Source organism: Streptopelia decaocto, assembly GCF_964273445.1.
Source record: "Streptopelia decaocto genome assembly, chromosome: 7".
NCBI classification, from domain to species: Eukaryota; Metazoa; Chordata; class Aves; order Columbiformes; family Columbidae; genus Streptopelia; species Streptopelia decaocto.
The window spans coordinates 25,168,872-25,175,757 of record NC_138661.1 but is presented as its reverse complement, the minus strand read 5'-3'; the positions used below and the strand labels follow the sequence as shown (position 1 = coordinate 25,175,757).

At 51.2% G+C, this 6,886-nt stretch overlaps 1 protein-coding gene across 4 annotated transcripts in view; it reads right to left on the bottom strand.

Moving 5' to 3' along the window:
- Positions 1–285: 285 nt before the first annotated feature.
- The window catches only part of AREL1 (apoptosis resistant E3 ubiquitin protein ligase 1), a 40,742-nt gene continuing 34,141 nt past the window's right edge, over positions 286–6,886 (bottom strand). The window contains exons 21-22 of one of the 4 annotated variants that reach the window (XR_014184719.1): positions 5,631–5,750; positions 286–1,073 (exon numbers count right to left, since the gene is read on the bottom strand). The gene's annotated coding sequence lies outside the window, so the exon portion shown is untranslated. The remainder of the gene's footprint in view (positions 1,074–5,630; positions 5,751–6,886) is intronic. The other 3 variants (XR_014184720.1, XR_014184721.1, XR_014184722.1) reach the window with 3 other exon arrangements.

Sequence of the window (6,886 nt, the reverse complement as noted above, 5' to 3'; positions counted from 1 at the left end):
AGGACCATCTCCAAGATGGAGGAGGGAGGCACAGACCAGCCAAGCGAGTGTCCCACAACTGGACTCCTTGGTCATGCTGTTGTCTAAACATACATCTGTGCATTACCAAGGGCTGAGACCACACACTGGAAAAGAGGTTACAACAGGAGATGAAAACATGCTGCTAGGAAGAAGAAACCTGGCAAGCAGGACCAGATGGCAGGACCCAAGGGACAGGAGTGCAGAGTGAGGCAGAATGGAGGTTGCTGTGGGCTATTGCTGCAGAAAGGCTCTGGTGGGGCTGGCTGCAGAGTACAGCTGGTTCTTTATTTATCCATCACACTATTTCAAGCCCCTTCAGCAACTCTTCAGGAGGAAAAAAAAAAAAAAAAAACAACAACAAACCACCACCACCTGAGCTAGAATGTGACTCATGCAGAGCTCCAGCAGCTCAGGGGAACCTGTCCATTTATAATTAATGAAGTTCTGTTTGCAATGATCTGACTGCAACCTCCTGTCTCCCCAGGAGACTGGTCTGGCCTCTCTGTTTCTTCCATACCTGCGGCTGGAGCTGCATGTGGCAGCGAGATGGGCCTGAGTGTCCCCGAGGAGCATGGAGGCTGCCCTGACCAGGAAACCCATTTCATCATGTGTTTCCTGCAGGAACAAGCCTGCTCAGAACATCAAGCTGGTGGGGGGCTTCAACAAGAGCGCTCATTAGTTAGCTGTCCTCACTAGGGGTGGAAAGGAAAGAAGGAAGCAGAACCTCTTGCCATTTTTAAGGGCTCTGACCCCCGAAGAGGGAATGGTCCCCACGTGGTCAGAGCCCTATGGAGAGGAGTGTGGAAAGGACCCTGGTAGTGTGAATTTCCATAACAGTCTCTTCTCATTTTCACCAGGGTCTTAACATGAGGAGGGTTTTCCTGTGGTACCCATCGATCATCAGCTTCTGTCACAGTCTGGAAGGGAACAGAGAAGAGGGAGCAACAGCTTGAGGATACACAGGGATCGCAGGGTGCTCTCCTCAGTGGAAAGTCTCCTTTCCTGGTGCCTGGTACCACTTCACAGTCAGCACTTCCCAAGGAGACCACAACCTGGAGAAAAGAGAGATCCAAGCAAGATAACCCAACAGTGGGGACAGAAAACAACAGGTGATCCCAGGACTGTGCTGAAGCTCTTCCCAATAAATTCCTCCCACAATGAACATCTCTCAATCCTCTGCCTTTCCTTTGCATTACCTTAAAAACCAAACAAAACAAAAAAAAATCCAAAACATACCTGAATTGAACTTGGAATTCTACTGAGTGTTTGAAATTAAAATAGTTTCATTCCTGCTCTGATTCCAGAGCAGTATTCCTAAAAATCGTTGACTCTTATTTTCTTCAGGTCACTGTTCCTTCCTTAAGACCCTCTCCTCAGTTGCCCAGCGCACAGAGAACTTGGACTGGAAGTTCTCCTGCCCATCAGCCTTGCATGTCAGAGGAAAACTGACCATGGCCACATAGAGCTTAAAACAGGAATGATCAGTAGGGCTGATATTAAATCTGTATTTCAGCCTGGTTACTTTGCCATCACTGGATTTTAGGAGCTTTCCTATCAATTTGGGCACTGGAATGGCTGTGTGAAGTGATCTCAGCTCATTACAATGCAGTGATTTCAAGTGGATGTTTAATAGCTTATTAATAAGTGAATCTTAGCGAACTGCAAAAAAGTGGCAATTATTAGGTGGTGTGTGTTAGAACTAAAATAGTGGGTCATCACGCAATAGACTAGTTCATTGAGACTTTACAGTCCCACTGGGAAATTATTTGGATTAGGCTGAGTACCTAATTTCCCAGCTATGACTTCAGAGGCTGGGAATCCAGCTCTCTTGTGACATCACAGCTCCAGAAGTCTCCCTCACCAGTTGCCACACTGCCTCTGCTGTCATCCACTCTACACACAGGTGTGGCACACAGCCGTAGGAAAAGGCCCAGTCTCTTATAAGAAAAAAAGAATAATGAGAGCTTAACAAGGAAATAATTGCAGCACAACTTGCAAAGAAGATGAACAAAGCCCCTTTCCATGCCACACTGCATCAGATCACCATCCTCAGAGAAGAGCAAGGAGCTTGCAATGGAGAAGCCTTTACTTCCCACCCAGACAGGGGCCATGCCAGGCACAGAACAAAAATGTGTAAAAGGATTGCAGAGATGGCACTTGATCTTCCTGCCTCTCCCAGAACTGGGTTTGGAGCTCAGGGCTGGAGCAGAGATGATACAAGCCTGCCCTCTCTGCTGATGATTACCTCTGCCTCCACACTGAGCCTGCCGTGGCACAGGCGTTCAGGCCATGTCTCTGCCTTCCCTCCCTCGGCTGGCAGAGCAGGCAAAGCTGCCACGCACAGCTCGAACTCACAGCAGTGCCAACAGCAGGGATGGCCACCCACACTTCCATAAGGCTGGCAAACCCAGGGACAGGGGTGGTGGCCGAGAAAGCAGCTGGCCCTGCAGAGGCAGGAGAGTCCTTCTTCCTCTATCCCAGAGCCTGACCCCTCTGCCAGGGCACAGGAGAAAATGTTCTATGTTGGGGGCCCCTCTCAAGGCCACTTTGGTCTCTTGTTCCATGAAGGGATGGGACCAATGGAGCCCTTGGCTTTCCTCAGCACTGCCTCTGGCCTGAGTAGCCCCTGCCTTGCTGCCTGCTTTCAGCAGAGGCAATGCCCTATGGCACGTGCTGCCCACCTTGCAGCCCTCAGTCAGACTCTGCTCCCTACAAGCCTGGATGTCCCTGCAGGGGCTCTGGAGGGTGTGAACATCATTGGCAAAGCCTTTATGTTACACAAATCCTCCAACAGTGCCAGTGGAGCTAAAATCCCTTGTGAGAGTACGTTGGGATTTATGGGGGGCAGGGGGATAGACCATCAGGTCTTCCCTCTTAGCCTGTAGGCACTGTGCATAGTATGATATCAGCATCTTGTACCCTGCCTCATCCCCACCATCCACATGCTTCCTGCCAGCCTGCACCCAGGGCTGGCTGCTCCCCTACACCAGAGGGCTGGTGCCTTCTCTGGCAGCCCACTGCTGCTGCCCATCCTCCCACTGGGACTGCACTTCTCCCCAGCACAACTTTTGGGAGCCAGATCCAGGCCTAGTAGCAGGACACCTTCCCCAGCCCAGGGGGTATGCTCGCCCTGCAGGCCAAAGACACAGGTGAAGTTCGGCCCAAGGAAGCAGCCACCCCATCTAGGTTCCCCTGGCAAGGCTGATGGGGAGCTGCAGTGACCTGCAGCGCCTCCCAGACCACAGAGCTGCTGGAGAGGTCGAGATAAACCACAGAAAATAACACAGAGGCTGATGGCCAGCTCTAGCCCCATGCTTCCACACCAAGACAGATCCAACCAAGGCTGATGCACCCCATGGATACATCCAGGTTGCCCATACAACCAGAGAAGCCCCTCCTGAGACAGCTCTGGTGCTGCGAAGCAGAGATTAGGGGCTGAAGGATATTCTGGCTTGCCCCACTCTTCCCTCCCATCCTGACTCTGCGTTGTTGTGAACTACAGCTGACCCACAGCTCTTTGCCTCACCTGTCCCTGCCCCAATATCCATATCCTATATGGCACCAGCCCCTTGGCCCCTGCTGAGCTCAAGCCTCCAGCTGGCTTTAGGGCGACTGCTAGAAACATTATAGCACACCTGTTCTTCAGATGAGGGTTTACAGCCAAGGCTAGCACATCTGGATTGTAAAATAGACATTTGGAAGTTTATCAACGTGTTTCCAACAGTCTGAGTATGGCAGAGACTCTGTCTCAATGCTTTAGTGGAGGAAGCAGCTGGGCTGGACAAATGGTTCAGTGTCCTTCTCATGCCCCGTGCAGGCTGGGCTGAGCCCCACACCCTCAAAACCAAACTGCCTGTTCCTGACACTGGTGGTCCAGGAAGCCATGTCAGCAAGGCCCTAGGAGGGAAATGGGGAAGTGAAATCCAGTGCCCTTCCCACCCCAGAGCCTGCTGACGCAGCTGCACCAAGCCCTGACTTCGGCCAAACTTCTCCCAGAAACACTGCCTGCTCAGAAAACGGGTTGTGAATCTGCACCATATGTGCTGGGGAGGGGCAAGAACTGACTGCATCGGCTTGGTCTCGTGCAAAGCTCAGCCGCCAACAGCCTCCAGGGCTTTTGCTCTCAGCAAAGTCCTGATCAGCAGCAGCATCAAGCTGCCACTAATGGATTTGTCAGCACCAAGGAGATCTAAAGGAGGAACATGGCCCACTGCCCTGAGTTGTTTCATCTGCACAGCCCCTCTCATCATATTAGTTTCTCAGATGTGCAACTCTCACACCCGTGCTAACAACAGACCTCCCACACAAGCGTTCTGTAACGTCCTCTGATTTTGGTCTCTTCCCAGCCATCGCCAACAGAAACACGGCTGATGCTTCAGGGTCTGAGTGACACAGAGGCAAAAGAGGCAGAAGACCTGTAAAGCTGATGGAGCAGGAGCTAGCTCTGCCCACAGCGCACAGGAAAGCTTTGGTAACATGGTGGTGGTTGCTTCCCAGAAAATCTTCAGGTGGCCTAGGTCTAAGTTCACAGCACCTGATCAACATTCCTCCTCCTGATAGTGAAGCAAGGCAATGCTAGCTACAGATGTGCTCTCCAAAACTGCTCCTCCCCTCATTCTCACCCTGCAATAGACTGGCTGGCATCTGGCAAGGTCTCCTCTCATGTCCTTCCATTTTGCCAGCCAACCTGCAGGTGAAGGCAACATTCATATCCTGCAGTCCCGACTGCCATGCCTGGCTCTCATCAGCCCTGAACAAGACACCACTCTGCTACACCAGTGGCTGAGCACTGTACAAATATCTACAGCAACTGGCAAAGGTGGCACAAAAGGACACACTTCTTTCAAGCTGGATCAGTCTCTTCACTTCTCTGCAATGCAGTAGGCTATAAATGTATTTATACCTATTTCACAGCCCTTGGAGGCTTGGAAAGACTTGAATTCTTTCATCAGCTCCACCCGAGTGAATCTCATAACCCACATGCTCTCAATGACCTCTTTAGAGGCACTAGTTCAAGTTCAGAGCACTTCAACAGAGGAGGCTGGAGTAGGAACAATGGTGTGAAGGTCAGGCATAACACCAAACCTTCAGACACCATACCTGCAGCTTTGGGGATGCAAATGGATTTCTAGAGCTCTTTGCACTCGGCCAATTTCTTGATCCTTACGTATCTGTTTCAAAAGCTTGGGGCTGCAGAGTTCCCGAAAAATCCTGGAAACAAGAGCAGCCTGACTTGACTTAGGTGAACATGTGGAAGAGCACCAGCATAGAGAGACCTCATAACTTCTAAACAAAGCCCATGACAACAGGGCCAGGGCACTGCCCCACAGTGCTCATGCTGGGACCCAAGTTCAGTCCTGGTTCTGACGCAAGCTGCTTCTGTAAGCTCAGGTGAAACATCTAACTTCAACCCTCAGGTACAAAGTAGAAGAGAGACCATCCCACACACCCACTCTCTGTTTTCCCATGTCCTTGCTGGGCCTCCAGCACTAGAGCGAGGCATGTTACATAGAACAAAAGGCATACTGTAGGAGAAAATGTCTGAATTAATGTGAGAACTGCACATATATCACTGTTTAGGGAAAACAAGCACATTTAGCGGCACCTACCACTAAGTGCATATAACCTTGTCTGAAGTCCATGCTAGGGCCAAGACTACTACTGGATGCTTCTTCCACAGGACCTAGAGAACCTACGAAGACACTAGCGGCAATTCAGGATGAGAGGCACTGAAAGACATGACAGAGAAGAACAGGTTGGAAAATAAGGAAAGGGGGTTCAAAACATCATTAGGACCTTAGCAAACAAATTCCCCTCTTGCATCTGGATGTACCAGCAGGCTCATCTGCCCAGACCATCCCAGACGGTATATTTTCACAGACAGAGGAAGCAACATAGCTTTGCATTTCTCAGTAAACTGAGCTGCTCGCCACTAAGCTTCCAGGTCACCAGGTCTGCTGACCCTTCCTCCCTCCCAGAGCATAAATCTGGCCCCCCCGCCAGGCCCTCCCACCCCAAGGAAGGCAGGTCTTGCTCATGACAGCCAGTGCTTTGTTCAGCGCCTGAGCCAACACTTCCTCCCAAGGGAGAGCATAACTCCACAGAGGCAAAGGTCAAGTGTGCTCTTCCCAAAGCTGATGGTTTGCCTTTGCCACTTAATCCAGGCTGAGATCTCACAGCCGACACAGAGCCTCTCCTGAGGCTGGGAATGGAGCCTTTGCAGGCAGAGGAAGGAGCGCACCTGGGGCACAGGTACAAGGAGAGAGACAGAACACCTGCCCTTCACCACAAGCCTTCAGGGCACCAGCAAAGAGGCAGCTAGGAAAACAAACCCTCCCATCAGATATTTCATTGCTATTTTGTGAAATAACCCTGCTCTTGCCCTCACCAGTTCAGGCCTAACAGCAAAGATGGCCAAGTGGCAGGTGGTGTTTAATTTCCATTTTGCTTTACAGCCCTGCCTCCTTTAGGGAAGAGTGGAATCAAGCCAGCTTCACCACTGCAGAACCTGGGGGCAGCAGCTCAGATGGCTTCCAGCAGCACTCTGCTGTACCCAGGAGTGGTCCTACTCTGCAGTGCTCAGCCACAACCCTGCAAGGAGCAGTGTGGGCAAGGGAGCAAGGAAGGACCCCATCACTCTGGTTTTGCAGTGGAAGTGAGGAAGAAACAGGCTTCTATGGTCCTCACTTCATCTGGCCGTGGCCAAGCAAGCAGGTCATCTTGGCAGAGGAATGCATCTCCTGGTACTCTCTCACACAATCACAGACTGGTTGAGGTGGGATGAAACCTCTGGAGATGGTTCTATCTGGCCCCCTGCTTAGACCAAAATGGTTAGGGCCATGTCTGGTTGAGTTTTTGACCCTGT